The following is a 24564-nucleotide window of genomic DNA, read 5'->3' on the forward strand; positions in this document are numbered from 1 at the left end:
TGATGTTAAGTTCCAATATAAAGTGAGTATATCTGTTTTAAGAAAGCAATGATAAAAATGTGTAGGATGTTTGAATGCAACCTGACAATCCTTCTACACAATCTGTGGATGTTGAAGGTTCACATGATGTGCATCCCAGTGGTGGAGGTATACATTTTCTATTTAAATTTTTATATGTGATTGCAATTGGTGTTTGGATTAACGTAAAATTTTGTATAGCAGCTATAGAGGATCGAGGGGTCAATGTTCATGAGCATGTTGACGTTGAGTCCAGACAAAATGATGTGGTTAGATTAGGTAAAGAGTGCCACAGTTATGTTATTTAAAATAATTAAATACTTGTAACAATTATAATAAATTATTTTTAATTTAACTCTTTTATTAGTTATTGCAGAGGACCCCCCTTTGCAATAGGATAGGAATTTGAGATCATCAAGAACAGAGAACAAAACAACTGATGAGGGGGGGAATTGATGATGATATTGATGCTCCTCTTAGAGCTTACATAGAAAAAAGAAATAGAAAGAAAAAAAAGAAATGATTGTCATCTACATACCTTAATTGATAATGACTGAAATTTATGTCTCAATGAATTTAATTATGTGCTAATGAATGTTCATGAATTATGTGTTAATGTAGAATATTGATGATGTTAACAAATCTAATGTGTTAATGAATGTTATCTTTTGATATTGATTGAATGTTGTCATGTGATATTGATTGAATGTTACATTTTATTAATGGTTGAAAGAATGAATGAATGTTAGATGTTAACGAGGAATGTAGAGTGATGTTAGGGGGAGGGGGGTGGGGCCCAATGAGCTTCCACCTTCACGTGGTTGGCCCTATTTAGTAGAGAATATTAAACTATTCTTGAAACAAAGTGAAGCTCAATAAGATACTAAATATTTCTCTATTTTGTCCTATGTTTAGATTGTTGTCCTATGCATCTAAGACTTCATGTTTTGAACTGTCATGAAGTTCTAAACTTGTATCTTTTTTATTGCATCCTTGGATCTCAACATCATCTTGGGAATGTGTTATCACCGATGATATGATTATCATAATTAACTAGGGAAACAATGAGTCCCTATGTTTCATTGGATCTCATGCAACGATAAAAAGGCAATGAGAGTATAGATACTTGTGATGACACTTGAGAAAACCTTTATGTGTCTACCCTGCATTATCATACATTAATCAACTTACAATTGATGCATGTGTACAAGTTCTTAAAATTTACAGTACAATTTTCTCACTATCATGATCAGCCTCCCTTTTCCAGATGATGCCTAACTCAACAAGTGAGAGGGGAATACTATGCAAGTGTGCACCTTTGGATGTGTGCACATGTGTAACCTTGGAGGGCGTATAGGTGCACACCTCTAGGAGTGTGCACATTTGGAGTTGTACATTTGTACACCTCCAAGAGGGTGCATATATGTACACCTTTTAAAGGTGTGGATGTGTGAACCTATTTTAGAGTACAAATTCTCCTCGAATGAGATTCTTTTCTATGTTTTTGATTGTCTAACTTACCTAGTTAGAGACTGGGGTTTGACCCTAATTCGGGGCAGGGTCCAAAATGACCTAGACTCTGAAGTAGGAGCCTGGTAGGGAAAATTCTAACTAGGGGGTCTCCATTTTTTGTGCAAAAATGGGGAATGCATTGTGAAACCACAACACAACCCTAGAGGCTCTATTACTTTTTATTATTTTCATATTTTTAATTTAGCCCTAGACGTTGGCCATGCATGACATTTTACAATGGTTAATTACTATATTCTGATAAAATTTTGTACCATTATGTTTAGATTTTGGATGGTTGTTTATATTAGTAGATGAATGCTTATTACTTTTTATAAGCTAGTTTTTTTATAGAGGTAGAAAGTTTTTTAGGTTTTTCAACTCTCACTTAGATGTTATTACTTATTCATTAGTGTGCAATTGATGTGCTCTCTGTACCAAATGCCAACACCCTCTTGTTGTTGCTTTTATCAAAAACATTTTGCCAATACACTTCAATATTTTTTCCTTTGAAGACAAAAAATTTTCCCAATACATTAAATATTGTCCCTACGATAATGATAGATTCATGAAGATTTTCTTATTTTCATATATTTTTTTAAAATTATTAATGCAAATTAATATTTTATCTTTTCACATTAAAGAAATTAGCCAACAATATTCATATTTATTTCGAACTTAGTCTAAAATATGAACTCCAACAAAGCTAGTGATGGGATAAATTTTAATAATTAGAATATATAAATTTAGAGTAATAAAAATATTTATTTGACTAATCTAAAATAATAGATAATTAGCTAACGGCCAAAATTAATAGGCCGAGGGCAAGTAGACAAACTCAAATTACAAAGTAGAAATTCTTATATCTAGGTCTTGATTAATCCTATACCATGTTTCCCTTCATAGAACACAGTACTCTAAAAAATAGCTCATCAAATTACATTATATCCGAGCCTTAAATTTACAACCACAAGAGAATTGCTTACAAGTAGGTTTGACCACTAGATCTAGATGTTTTCATCTAAATTTCTAATTCAACCCTATTCATTTGTGAGGTTTTCTTCATCTGTTCTATCGTCTGGTGCAGTGCATTTCCCTAAAAATTCATTATACTCAAAGATTCAATAATAAAGCATTTTTTATAGATAAATTTATGAACTGCCTATTCATGAACTTCTGTGAATCTTCTTTGCAAAATACTAGATGTAAATTTGCTGGCCAGTGGCCTTTAAGAAGAGTGTCCTACCATGTTCAAAAGAAATATATTTAGATTGCTTGAGGATTAATTGAGGCCATGTTCAGAAAAAAACAAGTAGTGTTTTTATTTTTCTTCATGGATTTCAATGGGATGGTTATAGAATCCATTAAAGAAAGCATTTAGATAGTAAGATAATAGCCATGGAGAATCCAACCACTTTAAATTTAGAATAGCTTTGGATTCACTCTGTTCCAATAATGCAAAGATGAAGTGGCAGATATTAACAAGGTGATTATAAAATTCATATACGGTTAGAATTCATCAATGCATCTTAAGAACTCATCGGTGTATCCTAGGAATTGTCATGTCCAATCTTGAATCATCTTGACATAATCAAAATGAAGTAAATCATCTTGATATTTAATCAAGATGAAGGAAAAGGAAAAAATAATTTGCTATGTTATGTTCCCAATATAAACTAACCTAATAAATTTGGGTGTTTTGCATTCCATATCCTGATCTTGACTTCTTCCCTTCCTTTCTCTCTGCTTTTTCCTTCAACATTAGTTGTAACAGACCAGGTAATAGGAAGGGGTTTTATAGAATCATTGTAGGAAATTTTTATTTGTTGAATGGGTTTTATTACAAGAAACTGAGTCTTATGAATAATAGAATATGAATTTCAACATTTTAGATTGTCTTTCTTCCTACCATATTAGATATAGCTATTCTTTTCAGTTAAAGGCTTTATCTTACCTTAAAAAACTTTTAGCTGTCGTCTTATCAGTCTATGCTTTTTTATAAGAAATTTTATATTCTTTAACTGAACTATTTTACAAAAATATCTAAGACTACCAACTTTTTCACATTCTAAAACTTAATAGTTTTAAATTTGTCTACCATTAAAAAATTAATAACTAGACACAGGCTTAAAAGGGCCCTTTTGTGAAACCAAAGCTTATATCCAACTTAATTCTACCTATTCATACTTCCGATATGGCCGCATACCATTGTTTGCACTTGATATTTTCAACATTGCAAGCTTGCTAGGTTTCTAAGGCTTTTATCTACTACTTTCTTTTCATCTAGATAATTTTGTATCATGTAGTCACTGTACCTTTTCAGATAGGTACTGCCATTGGTATAGCTGGTCATTCTAAGGCACCTGTGACATGGATGTTCAACTTAAATAGATTTGGAATTGAATTATTCAGGAAAAATGTTGCCTTCACTAGCAGATAAAGATAATGATCAAGCTCAGGGTGGTTCTTCCATTGAAAGAGTATTTGAACAAGGTGAAGACTACAACAAACTCGCTCATTGCTATGACAAATGAATTGAATTTTTCCCACCTACACTTCTTCAAAAGTTATAAAAGCTTCACATTTGTATTTCATAAAACATATATAAATGATGATTATATTGTGAAGTCAAAAATGCCTTTATCCAGGTTGTAGCAGAGATCATTTCTACATATTTTCTGGTGTTTTTTACATGTGGCTCATCAATGCTGAGTCAGAAAAATGAGAACTTGGTATCAAAACATGGAAGTGCAATGGCTTCTGGACTAATTGTAACAGTCATGATATACTCTATTGGCCACATTTTTGGAGCTCATATTGTAATACCCCAAAATTGGCTCATTGCCATGATACCAATTCTGGTCTATTTTTAACCAATCCTAAAGACCTATTCTAATAGGCAATTCTCATTTTTCTATTTGCTACTTGACTTAATTGTCAGATGCAAAAAACCCTAATCTGCATTCATCATATTTCTTATTTAATTCCTATAGTACGTACTCATATTAGCCGCATTAAACCTACTTGATTTAATTATAATTTAATTATTAAGTATTTATACTTTAATTAAATTAAATTATATCCTAAGGCTAATGTACTATGGAATTAAATTTATTTAATTTAATAAATATGCCTATCTTGATTAATTAAATGTAATTATTTAATTAAATGGAAAAGGTATTTCTAATTAATTAAACAAAATTATTTAATTAAATGGAGTACTTACTTCTAATTAATTAAACAAAGTTATTTAATTAAATGGGAAGCCATTCCTAATTAATTAAATGAAGTTATTTAATTAAATAAGAAAAGTGTCTCTAATTAATTAAAAGATTATTTAATTAAATAGAAAAAGTAATTATGAGAGCATATCTCATTTTATTAAATTAAATATTTCACCAAAATCTCTCTTCAATTCAAAAAGGGAAATTTCCAGTTCACTATTGATAAAAAATGAGTTAAATCAATTAACTCCTTTTTCTACTCAAATTGAATTAGTTAACTCCTTATTTTACTCAAATTAAATCTGTTAACTCCCTTTAATTTGGGAATCTCCCTTTATGACTGAACTTCACCTTTAATCCTGACCATTGATTGAAATCGATTTCAACCATTGATGGATTCTAGGAAAGTCTATTTAAGAGACCCTCATCTCTTCATTTTGAGAGGATGAATTTGGAGAATTTGCATCGAATCGCTGCTGGAATTCATACTCACATTTGCTCATATTTTTACATACATTTTGCATTCTTAATTTAAGTTCATCTAGCTTAATAATGCATACATTTTTAGTTTAATGTCTTTTATTTCTTAGAATAATTGCTTGCATTTCATCTAGATTACTTGCACATTTATATAGCTTAAATTGCATTCAAATCCTTCATTCTTATAGGGTCTGGTTGCTTAAACACCTCGAATCTGAGGATATCTGACAAGCAACTCCCTTTAGATAGAAGCCAACAGGTCACTTTGTTGGCTAATTTTCGTATGAACAATCCAATGTTCATTCCGGGATGAATTGCATACAATGATCGTGTTGAAGTGTGTGTGTGTTAGCATAGGCTGCATATTCACGCATACATTTCTGGCGCCCACTATGGGGATCAAAAATTAATTTTTCTGGCCTCTTTCTATTTTTTAATCATTTTTTTGTTCTCTGTCCGTACTGGTCCGTACAGATTCAAGAATCTTTGCACGAGACTATTCATTTTTGTGCGAGGATCCATAATCTTCACACGAAGATTCTTTTCACATTGCACGAGAAAGTTCTTGGGCACACAAAACTTTGTGTGAAACCTGTTTCTTCGCATGAGCCGAATATAATTTTGTGCGGGCCATAAAAATTCTTCGCGCGAACTATCAAGAATTTCGCGCGAAACTCTGCTGACAGAGGCAATTTTTTTCATTGATTTTCGTGTTTTCTGGTTTTTCTGCTGACTATTCACGGTTTCTAGTGTTTTTGTATTTTCTAATTTTTTTTGGAACAGCATAACAGCTGTTTGCAGGACAATTGGAAAAGCATGATAAAGTTGTCAAAAATAGGTAAAATCTACTAAGTGCATTCCGAGGATCACCAGGTAACCTTCCTTAGTTGATAACACTTCATTTGGATCTAAAACATACATCTCTCATGTCAAGCTTGTGTGTGTTTCCTTCCGTATTTTCATTTTACAACACATGCATAATTTGATACTAGGGTGTGATCTTTGTTAGTATTCATTTACCAGGCTTAGGTACTAGTGATAGATTTAGATAGCTATTTTGGGTTATTGGACTCGATAATCCATTGGCCCCTCATTCCACCCTATGGTTGCAAGATCAACACCACGTTAAAGGGGAGGGGTCTACAAGATAGAAGCGTTAAAGGCTCCACTAGGAAACCCTTTTGTGCTTTCTAGAACTCACTAGTTTCTCAGTTGTGGACTCGTGCTAGCTTGTGTGAGGGGTTAAATGTTCCACATCTTTGGACTCACCTCACATTAGTTAAAGCGTTAAGTGTACCACCTTGTGCTTTTTTGATTGCTTTTGGATAGATTTGCTTTCAAAAATTAACATCTATATACACATAGTAATTAAGCTCCCATGAACACTATTCGTGGATCTTGAAGCAGTGGGTTCCTAGTGAAACTCCTCTCTAAGATGGATTCCTTGTAGGTGGGGAGGATACTTTGAGCATCTCGCAGATAAATGAATCTTCAACTTGTTGATTAAAGCATCCTTTCTCCAAAGAAGTTGATAGATCACTGGGAGATGATATCATAGATCTTTAAGAGATAATCTTGGTTTAGCATGTCAAATTAATCTGTCTACTTTGATTGGGCTAAAGGTGAAAAGGTGTCAAAACCTTGAATCTAGAAGCTAAGTCCCCTTGTGGTATACTATTGTGAGTTGATCACCTTTAGAGAGGGTTAACCGTAGCAGAAAATCCCTCTATAGGGAAAATTGCATTGACGGAACCTCAAGCGATAATAGCCATTTTTGCCATGGTAGTGAAAACCGCTATATAAATGTCCTTATGAAAGAAATCTCCATGGGTGTGGTTCATTGTGGGTTGTCAGATCTCCCTAGCAGCTCTTGAAGATTAAGTTCTCGAACTATGTCAAAACCTTGGTGTGTCGGGATTGGAGGTCACCCCTGTGAGTCATAAAAGTTGCAGAGTCAAACCATTACTAAATACCTTAGAGAGGCCAACTTTTATTTTCTAGAGATGTACACGTGATTGCAAAACTCTTTGAAAAAATACACAAATAGCTCTCTTAGGGATTAGCACAAACTAAGTCACTTGATTGTTCATGTGCAAGGTTGCTTTTGCCCTTGCTCATTATTTTCAGACATGCTTGATATCACTTGCTTGCTATTCTACATGCCTGTTTATTTGCCTGGTTATTGGAATGATCAAAAATTTTGTTAAAATCAGTCACTGTTGTGAAACTGTTCTGCCCTTTCGTGCAAAATCATTTGGGTCTCATGCGAAATCATCTAGAACTCGCACGAAGCCATTTTTTCCTTGCAAGAAATTAAATTCTTGTTGTGTATCTTCGCGCGATCCTGTGAACATTTTTTCACAAAATTAAACTACTGTTATTGACCTTCGCACGAGATAGAAACATCTTCGTGCGGCCTGTAAAACTTCTTCGCGTGAACTCTAAAGGTTTTTCACGCGAGACTTTATATCAGCATTACCAATTTGGGTCTATTCTAGCTACCTGCTATCTGCATGCTATCCTTTTACGTGTCTGTTTATCGCTCTCTATTTGCAAATAGTCTTGAAATAGTGACACTTCACTTAGCTGAAGACTTATGTCTTATACCTTGACTAGTCTCGTCTCATAAGTAATTTTGGTCCTCGTCTTAATGCTTGTCATACTTTGTGTCATAGTGGTCATAATCTCTGGCTTTTCTAGCCTTTAAATCAGACCATTTGTGCCTTAGTGAACAAAATTCTTGCTATTATCTTTTCCTTTTTGAGACTCAGTCTTAGTGTAGTCTTTGTCCAAGTTCTAGCTTCTTGTCCTTGCCTATGATTGTCACAACCAGAAGCGACAACATGTTTTATCCCGATAACCTTAGACATGGTTGTGCTAGGGGTTGTAATTGTGGTAGAGTTAGCTTACCTTTCACTATGCAATCTGTATCCAGTTTGGCTAGTGAGGCATCTTCACAGTCTTCCTCACCTGCCAAGTCATCTCAAGTTCAACAAATTAGGAATCCTTTTTACCAAGAGGATACTAAAATAGGTAGAGGTCCTACATTCCCAAATACAATGTATGATCCTTTCTCCATAGACCCTTTTGAAACACACCGTATGAAAATTGAACATGTTCCTATAATGACTAATCATGAACCTGAACAGGGTAGTCATAGTCGATATCCAGAACAACCTAGGGATGACAAGGAGAAAGAGAAAGAATATGACACTGATGAGGAACAGGAAGAGGTAGAAATCCTTCCTGAACACATAGCAAAATGTCGAAGAGAAAAAAACTTTTAGAAGGTCATGGGAATCCTACTCAACGAAGAGAAAGAAAAGTACTTTCTCAAACTCACCCAAGAGGGAGCTAAACTGCCCACACATTTCAATGTGGAGACCATTATCACACGTGAAGAAGAAACTGAGACCGTTAAACTCCAAAAAAAACTAAAAATTATGCAAGACCAATTGGCTTAGATGATGCATGAGAAAGAGAAACCCACAAAGACATATACATTGGGCGCTCTTTGTTCATTCCCATTTGGCAAAAGTATAAACATGCCACCTTTCCCATGAGGCGTAGAACTACCTAGATATGACAAGTACTTTGGTACTACTAATCCCCAAGATCACTTGCAGGAATTTGGTGCTTTGTCTATGGAGTTTATACACAATCAAATGTACCTCATGCATTTATTCCCTAGAAGCCTAGGTGGTCAGGCTTTGGAGTGGTTCTCACATTTACCTCCTGGTATCAAGACGTTTGACGAAATTGCTAATTCATTTGTTCAGCAATATTCTCATAACATTCAACATCCTATAAATATTCGAGATCTATGAAACCTTAAATAGAAGGTTGGCGAGCCTTTTCTCACTTTCCTCCAATGGTGGAGACAACTTTACTCTAAGTATTCCTGTAAAATCCTAGAAATAGAGAAGCTCGACATTTTCACTAATAACCTCTTACCTGATTTCGGGTATAGAGTCCAACTACAAGGTCCACGTACTTTTGAAGACATGATTACACAGGCTATCCGTATCGAAGAATTTATGGTCAATAAAGGTGATCTCACTCTTCAAAGAGACACAAAACAAGGTTCCACTTCCAACAGGGATAAAACCAAACATGTCAACAAGAACCAAGAAATTGTACATGATGGAGTTGTTGATAATGTCACACCCAAACCTGCCAAAGCAGCATTTAATCTCACACATTGCCTCAAAGTAGCCAAAAATGCTGAGAAGCCTCCTCTTGACAATAAGGCATCTGGGAACAAATCGAGAAACTCATGGGCAACACGACCCAAGTGAGAGTATACGCCTTTAGGAGAACCTTTGGATGTGGTTTACAAAACATTCCTACAACACAAGCTTATCTCACCAATGGATAACCCTTGTCCCTATGATCCACAACCATGTCCACCATGGTGGAATGAGACCTCATTTTGTGAGTATCATCAAAAAAAGGGACACAAAATGAGCAACTGTATAAACTTGCGTCATAAAGTCCAGGACATGATTGATGCTAGTGAACTTGTGGTAGATGGACATAACAAAAACTTGGACCACAAGGTGTTCAAAGAGCCTTTCCCATCTTATGAAAAAAGTGAGACTTCGAAACCAAAACCCTACAATAAGGTCAACTATATGTATTCCAATGATGATAATGTCATTCACATGGTTGAACCTGTAGATTTTGAATACTGCAACATTATTACCATAAAGGGGAAGCAAGATAATGACAAACCCAAGACACCATTTGTCTTAAGAGGCCCTACTTCCAATAACATGGATAATGCATCTTTGCAACATTGTGCTAACGTTGTTACTCACTGTCATGCAAAGTTGGTGCTCAAAGGCCCTACACCTCCTATTTGAAATCTTGAACAACATAAGGACAAAACCCTTGCTAATCCATTTGGTAAAGGTGCAAAACACACAACGAAGTTGACTACAACCAGTTATAGTGTTCTAGATCATTTAAAATGAACTAATGCTCACATTTCCATATTTGAGTTGCTTAAAATCTCGCCTACTCACAGGCAAATTCTGGACAAAGCTCTCACTGAGGAAAATGTTCCTCAAGATCTTGATCTTGAGCAATTTCAATCCATGGTAGGTCACCTGACCTCACCTCATCTTATGACCTTCTCCGAGGAGGATGAAAACTCACTGAATCACCCACACAATCAGCCTCTACACATTGAGGTTATGATCCACCAGACACATGTTCGTTGGGTACTCATTGACAATGGCGCTGGCCTAAATATTGTTTCTACTGCTCTACTTAGACAATTAGATTATTCTGAGGACTTTTTTGATCGTCGATGAAAGATCACTATTAAAGTGTATGATGAAGTAGAATGAAAGTCACTAGGTCTTGTGACTTTACCAATTCGCGTCGGTCCTGTCGAAAGGGATGTCACCTGTCAGGTGCTTGAAATTCCCTTAGCTTACAACATTTTGTTGGGATAGCCATGGATACATGAGATGCACGATGTGCCATCCACATACCATTAATGCATTAAATTCCCATTTCATGGCTCTGAAGTTACTATTCTTGCCACTACTAGCTACACTTGCAATATGCTCAAAGCTACTAATTCTTTTGTCCCTGCTAACCTTGAGTCTTCTGATTGTCATAACAATAAGCTAAAACAAATTGAGTAGTCATTTAAATTGAAAGAAACTGGTATGGGAGAGTACCACATGGAACCAGTGCTATCATTAACATCTATTCCAGAGTCCCCTCGACATTTTGGGAGACCCTTAGAAGCAAAGAAGCCATTCGTGTTGACACCTTAGACCAAGTTTAATGGCTCTTTTGTCAAAGCTATAGTTCCCTTAGAAGATGAAATAAAAAATAGAGCCATTGTTGCATGGCTTTACAAAGAAGAGGCTCTAGTAGACCTAATAGAACAAGCTCAAGAAATCACTCCTAAGAAGTATGGGCTTGGTCTTAAGCTTATGAAGCATTTTGGTTACAAGGGAACTGGTCCTATTGGGTGCAATAACAATGGTTTAATAGATCCTATGAAAGAAATAGCTCAAAGCAATAGTGACATAACTGTCCTAGGGTTTAAGAAGGTCCCTTTCCATTTGAGATCCAATAAATTCATACCCATACCTAAGAGTTCATCTGAAAATGAGTCACAATCTAAGTCAAGTACTTGAGAGGAAGAATTTGATGATGAGGATTCTTACCCTCATCCTATTCCTTATGATCTTGCTAAATTCTTTGTTGAGCTAAATGACTTTGTGCCCATGCTAGCACTATGGATGATAAGAGTGATTCTTCTGAGGACAATACTGAGTGACTCAAATATCATCCAGAAATGAGAGAATCTAGTCAATCATGCCGTATTGAGTATTTTTGTAAGAATCTAGAGGCTGAAGGAGATTATGTCCCTATCACTGTTGGGGAGTTCTATAGTCTCTCACCATGTAGCACCGATTCTCGTGAATATGAATTTGAAAATCTTTTAGAAGCGACTACTGATAAAGACATTGACCAAGTGCATGTCTATGAAAATCAAATCAAAGTGAGTGAAACGTCTAGGTTTAGGTCACGAGGGTCTAATCCAACTAGTGTCCTAGAGTCATCAATTCTTGACATTAGTATTCTGAGGTGTTTGAATACACCTGTGGGTGAGGTCACCATAGATCTTGAATTGCTGGTCCATGCATTTAATGACTATACTATGAATGCAATTGAACCAGTCACTACTCTCTCACTCACACATCTTGAGCTTATAGAATGGAACGCCAATGCATATAATGAAGTCCCCATGTTCCAGAATGACTATGCTCTTCCTTATTACCTAAATGCTATCAAACTTGTAATGTCTTCCACCAATGAGTAGAGCATCAACATGATTGAGGCCGACATCAAATATCTTAGTCACATAATTAAAAAGAAAAAATTCAAGACGTCTGATGGTGAAAACCACATTGTGGCAGTGTCAGATCCCAAAAAAGTAAAAACAAAAGACGTATCCAAGGGTGAAAACCTCTCTGAGGCACCCATGGATGAGATATTTGATGTCCTTCCCAGTCACTTTCAGGAGAGATCATCAATGTTAATAGAGCCGACATAGCCAATTAACCTGGGCACAAAAGAACATCCTTATGTGATACATCTGGCTCAGTCATTGTCAACTGAAAAAAAGGAACAATTCATTGCCTTTTTCAAGAAGAAGAAAATAAATTTTACCTAGACATATTCTGACATGCCAGGATTGGATCCTGATCTTATCATGCATCACTTGTCCATAACACCAGGTACTAAACCAGTTAAACTAAAGCTTCAAAAAATGCATCCTCATGTTGCATTGCTAGTCAAAGCAGAATTGGAGAAACTTCTAAAGGCTGGTTTCATCCATGCAATTGATTATGTTGAATGGATATCCAATATTTTTCCTATTTCCAAGCATGATAAATCTATCAGAGTTTGTATAGACTTTCGTGATCTTAACTTAGCATGTCCTAAGATGACTTTTCGCTCCCTAATATAGATATGATCGTGGACATGACAACTGGCTATGAGATGTACTCACTTATGGATGGTTTTTTTGGATACAATCAGATAAAAATTGCACTAGAAGATCAAGAGAAAATAGCTTTCACATGTACATGGGGAACCTTGTTGGAATGTGATGCCATTTGGTTTAAAGAATGCTGGAGCTACATATCAGCGGGCTGTCACTACGATTTTCCATGACATGATGCATAGAACCATGGAGGACTATGTTGATGATACCTTGGTCAAAAGTGCTAAACACAATACTCATTTGCATGATTTGGGACCCATCCTAGATCATATGGAAAAATTTAGTCTTCAACTCAATCCTAAGAAATGTGCATTTGGCATCACATCGGGGAAATTGTTCAGATATATTGTTTCTACAAAGGGAATTGAAGTAGATCCAAAAAAAGTGCAAGTAATAATGGACATGCCACCACCACAAAACATCAGTCAGATGAGAGGACTACAGGGAAGGCTTAAATCTATTTGTAGGCTTATTTCACAATTGGTAGATAAATCAAAACCCTTCACAAAGACCTTACATAAGGGTGTGAAATTCAATTGGAGCGAAGATTGTGAGCAAAGCTTAACATAGATTAAACAATATCTTGTTTGTCCACCAATCCTGATGCCTCCTATGCATGGGAAGCCTTTGCTTTTATACATTTCAGCCACTGAAACATCTTTGGGAATCCTGTTGGCTCAGGAAGACAATGACAACAAAGAAAGAGTTATTTATTACTTGAGCTAAATATTGGTCTCTTATGAGAAAAACTACAGCATTATTGAGAAATCTTGCTTGGCAGTTGTCTTTGCTTCCCAAAAGTTGAGACACTACATGCTTGCCCACACTACATGGCTTATGGCTAAAATAGATCCATTAAAGTACTTGCTCAGTAAGGCAGCTCTCATAGGAAGATTGGCTAAATGGGTCATGATACTAAGTGAGTTTGACATCCAATATGTTGAATGCAAAGCTATAAAGGGACAGGAAATTGCAGACCAGTGGCTGAGGCACCCATATAGAGTCTTCTACCAATAAACATTGATTTTCCAGATGAGTCAATTCTAACACTCACTCATCATACATGGGTTATGTTCTTTAATGGGTCCTTCACACAGCAAGGATCAGGTGTTGGATTACTCTTCATTACACCACAGAGATACTCATTGCCCAAAGCGTACAAGATTCTATTTCCTTGTACAAATAACATTGCTAAATATGAAGGTTTGATCAATGGTATGAAAATTGCAGCTAAATGGAGAGTAGATCAGTTGGATATCTTCGGTGACTCTCAGCTTGTTATCAACCAAGTAAATGATGTGTATCAAACAAAGGATGAGAAACTAATTCCTTACAAATGCATGGTTGATGACTTGACAAAGTATTTTGCACACATATGCTAATAATAAAGTGGCTGATGCTATGGCCACTCTGGCCTCCCTGCTACAAATGCCAAAAAATGATCTCCGACATGAGTTCTTGGTGGAACCGTTACACTACCCAGCCTATGACACACCTGATTCCAGGATGATCTATTCTATTATAGGACAAGAATCATCCCACTATAATCACATCTATTCCTACCTTCGTAATCAAACCATTCTGGAAGGTCTGACCTAGAATGAGAAACGTTACCTAATTCGTAATGCTTCACATTATGTCATTATTGCTGACGATCTGTATAGAAGAGGTCTCGAAAAAACACTCGTTAGGTGTTTAGAACCTGATGAGTCCAAACGTGTACTAATTGACATTCATGAAGGCATTTTTGGATCTCATTCCAATGGCCTAACACTATCTCGCAAACTCCTTCATGTTGGTTACTACTAGCCTAAAATGGAACAAGAAGCTATTAAATATGCTAGGTCTTGCAAGCAGTGTCAGCTACACGAGAATCTCATTCATGCTCTAGCTAGAGAGCTGATTCCCTCTACTACAACATGGCCATTTCAACAATGGGCCTTTGACTTGGTGGGGCAGATTCACCCAACCTCTTCCAATGGACATAAGTTCATTATCGCCGCTACAGATTATTTCACAAAATGGGTAGAGGCAATCCCTCTCACAATTGCTGATGGCAAAACTGTAGCACTTTTTATCACAAACTACATCATTTGTAGATATGGTATACCATCCTCAATCATTATTGACAATTGAGGACAGTTCAAAAATAAAGACCTCAAGGAATTGTGCAAGAAATTCAAGATTACACAACATTGGTCTTCCATTTATTACCCTCAGGGTAATGGCCAAGCTGAGGCATCCAATAAGGAAATCCTCAAAAAATTTCATCGCATATTCAGTAAGTCAAGGAGAGACTGGCATCTCTAGATCAATCTAGCCCTATGGGCATATAGGACAAGCATTAGAACTCCATTGGGCACGACTCCTTTTGCATTGGTGTATGGGGCAGATGCTATGCTTTCAATAGAGGTTGAGATTCTTACCTTGAGAATCTCCATGAAAGGCCTTATCACTGATGATGACTATAGGATAGCTTGGCTTCAAGAACTTGTGTTACTAGATGAACGATGACAAGTGGCTTGTGATCATTTATGAGCATATCAACAAAGAATGTCATGAAGCTACAACAAGAGAATTAGGCCACGTGACTTCCAGCTGGGTGATCTCGTCCTGAGAGAGAATCCTAAGAATCAACAACAATGAATGCAAAAGGGAAAGTTTGAACCAAACTAGCTAGGTCCTTATATCATTACTGCAGTATATGGATCTGGCACTTATTAGCTTTCCACAACCAAAGGAGAAGTTCTTAAAGAGCCTATGAACACTCTCCACTTGAAGTGGTTTTACAGTTGATTTAATCTTAGCAAGCTCTCTGTACATATCTAAATGTCCTGAAAAAAATCCTAAAAATCTGAAAAAAGTCCTAAAAAAAAAAAAGAGAAAACTTGCCAAGAAAGTGAAAATCTTGTAAACAGGCACCTCTTGTTCCCAATGCTTCATCTTGTTGCAGCACATCTTCTGGCTATTATATGCAATCGCTTTCATGCTTTTGCTTTCCTACTTCCTACTCATGTATCCATGAATTGAGTCTTGTCACAGCTCAGGGGCATTCCCCCTTAGTGTCACTATTTTTGAGATTCTCATAGAATCTCTTTCATGATAGTCACCAGTGGTCCTCGCTGTATCTGCCTACTGTCGCTAGTGTCACTCTTTTCGAGATTCTCCTCAAAGAATCTCCTTCGCGATAGTCACTCGTCATTCTAACTGCGTCTGCCTACTGTCGCTAGTATCACTCTTTTCAAGATTCTCCTTATAGAATCTTCTTAGCAACAGTCACCAATCATTTTGACTGCGTCTACCTAGTGTCGCTAGTGTCACTCTTTTCGAGATTCTCCTCATAGAATCTCCTACATGACAGTCACCAGTCATTTTGACTGTTTTTTTCTATTGTTGCTAGTGTCACTCTTTTTGAGATTCTCATCATAGAATCTCTTTTGCAATGGTCACCAGTTGTTTTAGTTATGTCTGCCTACCGTTGCTTGGGTCATGTCTCAAGATTCCTTTATGGAAGATCTCTTTTGCGTCAGTCACTAGTCATCCTGGCTGTGTCTGTCTACTGTTGCTTAGTCCTCCTTAGGTTCTTCATCGTGAAGATAACTCTTTGACCTCAGTCACCAGTCATTCTAACTACATCTGCCTACTGTTGTCACCCTACTGAAGAGATTTCTTTCGAATGTATTTTGGAAATTGACACTTGACATCAATCCTGAAAAACATTGAACTCAAAAATGATATACTTGTTTGATATGCTGAGCATTTTCTTTGTTTCTTTTGTTTTTTTCTTTATCATATCCCTTCGAGCAACTCGATGATGTCATCTTTGACTAGAGAAGTAATGACTGAGGGCATGATCTTTTTCTTTGCTTTCTATTTATGGTTTAGTTCCAATAAGTTGATCTATTCTTATAAGAGGGGTGTCCACTATAAGAGCCTCCATCTCGTATTGGATGTCTATGTGAACCTCGACTCCTTTTATATGAATATGCCAATAATGTTGGTTCTTCTCCTTGTTTGTTGGAGTGAAGTATTCATGCTATAGTACATACTAATTCTCGTCCTACTAGGTGAATGTACGGGTCACTGCGAGTATATCTAGCACACTTCTATCTCAAGTTACGAATGCAAGGGTCATTGCAGACAGAATGAATACTGAGTACTTAGCATAAGATGGATCTCCCATGTGTTTGGTGTGCTTGTTATGCAAGCAACATTCAGGTCATCCTAGCGTTTATGCTCTGATGCTTATGTTAACTTGCTACATTAAAAGGGAGAAATATTCTAGTCATTCTGGCTTCTTGTGCCTCGAATGCTTACATCTAATCCTGATACCCCAATAATGTATGTTATATTCATATTTTCATGATTGCAATGTCAGTGGGAATTGTATAACATACAAGCTTTATTTTATATCCAATGATGATAAATCATTGAGGATTGGTAACCAAACCTAGGGTTTCATTTAACATAGTCTTGCATTATATACTTCATTTGCATTAGCACACAATTCGATGGTAATTCTGTTCATACTCCACATGCATCAGATTCCTCCATGGTTGTACAAGCATTTGGTTTGTCGATTCATGCTCCTCAATGAAATACCTGTGACTGTCAAACAAAAACATGCAACACTACGTAAGATGTCAGTTCATACATATGCATTCTATCTAAGTACAACATACATCTCATGTACATCAAAGCAAAACAAAATAGACAATGACATGTACACAAGAATACTTGGCTCAAAATCTCATATATATATATATATATATATATATATATATATATATATATATATATCAAAGAATGGGTCAGTACAAAAATAGGTGCTACTCGAGCGCAATCGATCAAAAATGATACATGTGGTGCTGGCACACCAATCGATACATAGCTAGGGATCAAAATCAAAAATTAGGCATAGACTGTCTAACTCTGTCCTGAACCCTCACCTCTAGGAGGAGCAGGAGTAGCAAGGGCAATAGGTGGGGGAGGCGGTGGTGGCATATTTGGCTTGACAGGAGGTCGTGCAGCTCTAGACTCTCGCGTGTACTGAGAGAAATCCTGCACCTGCAATGTCTCATCTAGCACAATGCTCGTGTATGTAGCATAGTAATACACATCCCGAGTAGACTGGAAGCAGATCTCATCCTGTGCTAGATCTAGTCTCTGCACTGTAGTCTCTGCATGCTCCCTCTAACGATCTGTCTCCCACTATCGCTCTACCAGCTGTGCATCCCAGACCGCCACTGCAATTTGTAACTCTCCCAATTGTCGGGAGGCCGCACGAACCTGCTCCTGATACCACTGTACCACATCGTGTACCCCACCTACCGGCTGATCTGACATATCCTCATCAAGCATCTTAGGTGCCTGCTACTGTGGTGGTGCATGTGGCTATGGTGGCACCTATTGTTGAGGAGCCTTCTCCGGAGGGGCCTCCTCCTCTATCCTCTGCCTACGGCGTCGGCCCTGTCCACTCCCACTACCCATAGCACTTGGGTCTGATCCCATCTGATGTGGGGAATCTACATCTGTTTTCCTTGATGCTAGACTCATGACTGCTACTGTAGCTGAATTGGTGTCTGTGGCTGTGCCTGCTACTACTGAGGTGCCTGTCTCTTTGCCTGCCCTGCCATCCCTACTGGATCAGTAAAATGTGGGAATGGATGGCTGATTAAAAATGCCTAATATGCAGGTGTCATCCCTGCATCTACTACCTCTAGCAGGTAGTCCCACTGAACAACAGCTAAACTATGGATATCTATCATGGATCTCCCTAGATCCATCTGTGGAGGCCATCCCCGCTCAATATCCTTCTACACCCTGGCAGAGGCACAACTCAAGTGAAATGTCCTATGGTCGGCCATACTGCTGCCACACTCATGAGACAACAAATCTCTCAATCACTGATGTCGTCTTGCCCGCCAGAGGTCGAGAACTAAACATCCATGGAAGCTCTCTAGGGGCGTCATCCCAGTCCTTTGTCTCTCTCCATGGTCGCCATACAATGGACACTAGTTCATCAAGATGAGTTTGCTAGTGCTCAGTCTTACCCAGGTGGGCCTGGGTAATATGTCCTCAATATCTCCATATGTAGGGCTCCATAGGCTCCCAAGCATCCTCAAAAATTAGCCTACATACAAGGAGATGCTCCCAAGCCCAGATCTGTAATACATATACACCCGTTGCCATGGTCTTCTTCTCATGGAAGACGACCTCGTGCATCTCATGGAAAAGGTGGACCAACATGCACTAACCCCACCCAAAGATCTCTGGTGCCTCCAGCATCTTGCGAAGCATGACACCCCATCCACACTCCAACCCATGATGTCCCTTATCAGGACATAGGAAGTAGCTCAAGAATATACCCAGCATGGATGTCAACCTGTGAGTGGGTCCATAAGTATGCATCAACTCATCCTAGCTCATGGCCCTACCTCTCAGTAGCTCTCTCCCAAATACAATGGATAGTGCCTCTGTCCCTAATCGAGGCACTGTATCATAAACCACCCGAGCACTGTGGAAAGGAATCTGCAAGATCTTCCAGATGTCCTCTGGTGTGATGGTCATCTCACCCATCAGCAAGTGAAAGGTGTTCATCTCTGAATGGAAATGCTCTACCAAAGTTGTGAGTAAGTTGTGATTCACCATCATGGCTAGAATTTGGCAAAGAGAAGACAAACCTAATCAGGCAATGTGTGCTCAATCTGTGTCATCCAGACTCTATAATAACTCTCCATATGGAAGATAGTGTAACCTAAATGAAACATCTCCAAAGACCTCCTACATGCACAACAAAAAAATGACAAACAAATGATCAGTATCAAGTCAAATTGAAGCATCAAAATGAAATAAAATGCAATTTCTAAGTGCAAAAATCACAAAACTATCACGAAATTTTGTGCAAAATTCATGAAATCTCGCACGAAATAATTTTTCCTTCGCATGAAGAATCTAGCATTCGTGCGAAAAAAGAGCTTCTCGTGTGAAGATAGAGCTGCTCGCATGAGAAAAGAGATTCTCGCATGAAACATGAATTGCCTCATGCAAAGAATATCCACCTTCGTGCGAAACTAAAATTGTCCCGCGTGAAGATCCTTCGACTACGTGTGAAGAAACAACGTATCCTGTTTATTCACGTGAAGAAAGAAGATCTTCTTGCGAGAAGAGATCTGTCTCGCGCGAAAAAAGACTTGACAATCCTAAAACATGCTAAAACGTGCAATAAATGACCTTGAAATGCATGAAAACAAAAGTACGAAGATGGGAAATTGACGACTCACCAGTGGTATGTAGTCTACTAGTCGGTTGTGTCATTTAGAGCTCTCAAAATGATGATATCTCATATTCACTGCCATGTCTCTATCAGAGCTGAAAATCACTACAAGACAAAAGCACAAATGAATTGAAAATGACCCTTCGAGCCCTTATATAGGTGTTGACCAAATTTTTCCAAGTGCTCGAATTTGCGCAAAAATCACACCCCTGGCTAATTGGACCATTTTGGATCCATTTTCGAGATCAAATTCAAAATTTGACACACCTAAGAGCTTCAAAAATGTGTTTTAAAATTTTAGGGACCAACGCAATCGAATGCTTGTGTAGCCCAAATCTGTCTGATACTTTGTGATTCTTGTAATCCTTTCAACTTTACATTCTCCATATTTTTAAAATGAATTTTGAAAATATTCAACATAAGTCAACTATGGCTAAATTTGGTCAACTTATGGTCAAACTTGGTCTTTGCGACTTTGCAATCATTTCAAATCAACCCTAAATCTTCTTTAGATCGTTATGATCTCTTCTAGATTCTATTGAATCTCAAATTTCTTCTACATCTCATGATATACTACTTCAAATCATATTTCTGGTGTGTCATCTTTCAAATTCGCTCTCGAGGGGGCAAGATGATTACATCATTGAATACCTATTGCTTGGGGCATCTGGTTCCCATCTTATGTCCCTATCACTTGGGGCATCTCATCACTCAGGGCATTTTGTTCCCTTCTATTTGGCATCTTTGCCATCTATCTTATCTTTTCATCAATTAATCAACCTTATAACAACTCTTCTCAGAGTTCGATAGATGGGTATTGGGACAGTGTAAACCCTAACTCCTGATGATCAAGCCTAATTCTGGGGATGATTCTATGACTCATGATTAGACCTTGTTATCTTTTTTTTTTAATCTCTTGGGTATCTAGGTGTTCTATCTGGATCCTTGAAGGTTAAGCTCCGTTCTGGAGATAGTCTTCTACATGCTTTCAATCTCAGGTATCTAGGTGTTCTATCTGTATCCTTGAAGATTACGCTCTGTTCTGGAGATAGTCTTCTAAATGCTATTGTTCTCAGGTATCTAGATGTTTTATCTAGATCCTTAAAGGTTAAACCTTTTTCTGAAGAAACCTTTTAAATCCTTATCATTTTAAAGTATCTAGACGTTCTATTTGGATCCTTAAAGATTAGGCTCTATTCTAGAGATAGTCTTTTAAATGCTACCAATCTTAGGTATCTAAGTGCTCTACTTGGATTCTTTAGGATTAAGCTTTATTCTAGAGATAGCCCTTAAAAGCTTATCAATTGGTCTCTGTGTCATCAACTTCAAAACCAATCTCATCTTTGCATCATGCTTTCTGATTTTCTTTGAATTGAACGTGTTGCTCGCACATTCATTCAAAGAGGGGCAAAATGTAATACCTCAAAATTGGCTCATTGCCATGATACCAATTCTGGTCTATTTTTAACCAATCCTAAAGACCTATTCTAATAGGCAATTCTCATTCTGCTATTCGCTACTTGACTTCCAGATGCAAAAAACCCTAATCTGCATTCATCATATTTCTTATTTAATTCCTATAGTACGTACTCATATTAGTCGCATTAAACCTACTTGATTTAATTATAATTTAATTATTAAGTATTTATACTTTAATTAAATTAAATAATATCCTAAGGCTAATGTACTATGGAATTAAATTTATTTAATTTAATAAATACACCTATCTTGATTAATTAAATGTAATTATTTAATTAAATGGGAAAGGTATTTCTAATTAATTAAACAAAATTATTTTGTTAAATGGAGTACTTACTTCTAATTAATTAAACAAATTTATTTAATTAAATGGGAAGCCATTCCTAATTAATTAAATGAAGTTATTTAATTAAATAAGAAAAGTGTCTCTAATTAATTAAAAGATTATTTAATTAAATAAAAAAAGTAATTATGAGAGCATATCTCATTTTATTAAATTAAATATTTCACCAAAATCTCTCTTCAGTTCAAAAAAGGAAATTTCCAGTTCACTATTGATCAAAAATGAGTTAAATCAGTTAACTCCTTTTTCTACTCAAATTGAATTAGTTAACTCCTTATTTTACTCAAATTAAATCTGTTAACTCCCTTTAATTTGGAAATCTCCCTTTATGACTGAACTTCACCTTTAATCCTGACTGTTGATTGAAATCGATCTCAACCGTTGATGGATTCCAGGAAAGTCTATTTAAGAGACCCTCATCTCTTCACTTTGAGAGGATGAATTTGGAGAATTTGCATCGAATCGCTATTGGAATTCATACTCACATTTACTCATATTTTTACATACATTTTGCATTCTTAGTTTAAATTCATCTACTGTAATAATGCATACATTTTTAGTTTAATGTCTTTTATTTCTTAGAATAATTGCTTGCATTTCATCTAGATTACTTGCACATTCATATAGCTTAAATTGCATTCAAATCCTTCATTCTTACAGGGTCTGGTTGCTTAAACACCTCGAATCTAAGGATATGTGACAAGAAATTCCCTTTAGATAGAAGGAAACAGGTCACTTTGTTGGCTGATTTTCATATGAACAATCCAATGTTCATTCCGGGATGAATCCACATACAATGATCGTGTTGAAGTGTGTGTGTTAGCATAGGCCGCATATTCATGCATACGCATATGAACCCTACTGTTATGTTCTCATTTGCAATAGTGGGGCATTTTTCATGGAAGAAGGTCTGTAAGTAATACTTTTCTTCTACAATTCAAAATGCTCAATATACGATGATTTTAAAAAAAAAAATTATAGATAAGTAGGGTTTAATTTTGGAGATATTTTATGGTTAAGTGTATTTGAGTTGGAGTGGTATTCAGACAGGTGATGGAAAGATCACCTAAATGAACTGAGTGCTAAGTGTATCATTTATTCTCATAAGTTATAGATTCTTGTAAAGTACTACTCAAGAAACATGGGTCAATAAATTTGTTTTAAAAACTGCACAATTACATTCTAATAGAAACATCATAAATTTTATTTAGTACACAGTCTCTAAAGTCTAATGTAAACAGAGCCTCAAAAATCAGATGAATGATTTTTTAACTCAGCCATATATATTATTTTCTCCAGACCTTTCCAATCGCACCTTTTTATATAATCACATTTTAGTATTATAATTATTGCACTATCAAGGTTTTTGAATTACTTTGTGTGAACTATTATCAGAATAATAAAATTTGTAGAATAGGAACATGAATATGATTATAGAATGTGATGTTGAAATTATGATAAAGATGAACATACACAATCTAAAGTAGGAGATATTTTCTACAAGTAAAATTTTTCTATTGATATCAAGATTCAATTGTGTAGTTTTTGAGTCAAACTTATTGAGCCATGTTTCATGAGTAGAGGTTCACACAAACCCATCTCTCATAAGAATGAATGGAACACTTAGTACTCATTGGATCTAGGTGATGCTAGCAGAGGTGAAGTACTAGGACTTAGGAGGTCACCATCTTAGTACTACTTCATCTCTATCATGCTTCACTACAGAGTTTCCTCTATGGTTAAACCTACTTGGGTGATCTTCCAGAAAGTTCTAGTGCTTCACCTATGTAAGCATCACCTAGATCTAATGAGTGCTAAGTGTTCCAATCATTCTCATTAGAGATGAGTTTTTGTGAACCACTACTCATGAAACATGAATCAATAAAATTGACTCAACAACTACACTGTTAAATCCTAATAGCAATATCAAGATACACAATCTAAATTAGAAATGACTATAATACCTACTTTAAGTTGCAGTAAAATAGTTAAATAGAAGAAAATCACGTGTAGGTTCCAGCCTATATTGGAGCTTAGTTGGGTGGATTAGTAGCAGCTTGTTTTACATTTGGTGCAATGTTTACTGAAATATCAAACATTGGTACAACCAGGCCTTCAAGTCTAGTGTTGTAAGCTATGATTATGGAAATCATCGTATCCTACCTCTTAATGCTCGTTAATTCTGCCCTTTCAATTTATTCCACTGCGGTACTTTCATCTATCCCCCTTTTCAAAGATTTAGTTTTTTAGTTAATCATTTAGAATCTGACTTCAATTTGTGTTTGTTCCTTTCCCTTGTTTTCATCCTGTTTTCCTTTAATTTTATGCAGGGTATGTTGTCATCAAGGCATAATCTAACTTCTCCAGCACATGGAAGGAAAGATTTTCTTTGAAATCTAAATGCCAATTGAGTCATTCTTGGACATTGATACTTCTATTTATACCAGATTTTATTACTAAGAAGCTTGGAATGATGTATTTTTTTAGCCCATGTTATGAGCTTAAGTTTTGTGTTTTTAATCACTATTATTTTTGTTGAGTTCTTCATTTGCTAAAAGATTATTGTTTTGGTATATAAATAACACGTAATTTTGGAATACATCATCTCTAAGATATGGTTCTAAAATACATAGTTTTTTTTAATATTGTGATTAGAATTAAATTGGTTAGTTTTTTAGTTGAATTTATTGATAGGTGG

The 24564-nt window shown here is 36.4% G+C and overlaps 1 pseudogene; it reads left to right on the forward strand.

Annotated features, from left to right (window-relative positions):
* Positions 1–3944: 3944 nt before the first annotated feature.
* On the forward strand, positions 3945–24259 carry LOC149564540 (aquaporin NIP2-1-like; annotated as a pseudogene).
* The last annotated feature ends 305 nt before the right edge of the window (positions 24260–24564 follow it).

Source organism: Cupressus sempervirens, chromosome 3 (assembly GCF_028749045.1).
Source record: "Cupressus sempervirens isolate cs-2001-9-10 chromosome 3, ASM2874904v1, whole genome shotgun sequence".
Lineage (NCBI taxonomy): Eukaryota > Viridiplantae > Streptophyta > Pinopsida > Cupressales > Cupressaceae > Cupressus > Cupressus sempervirens.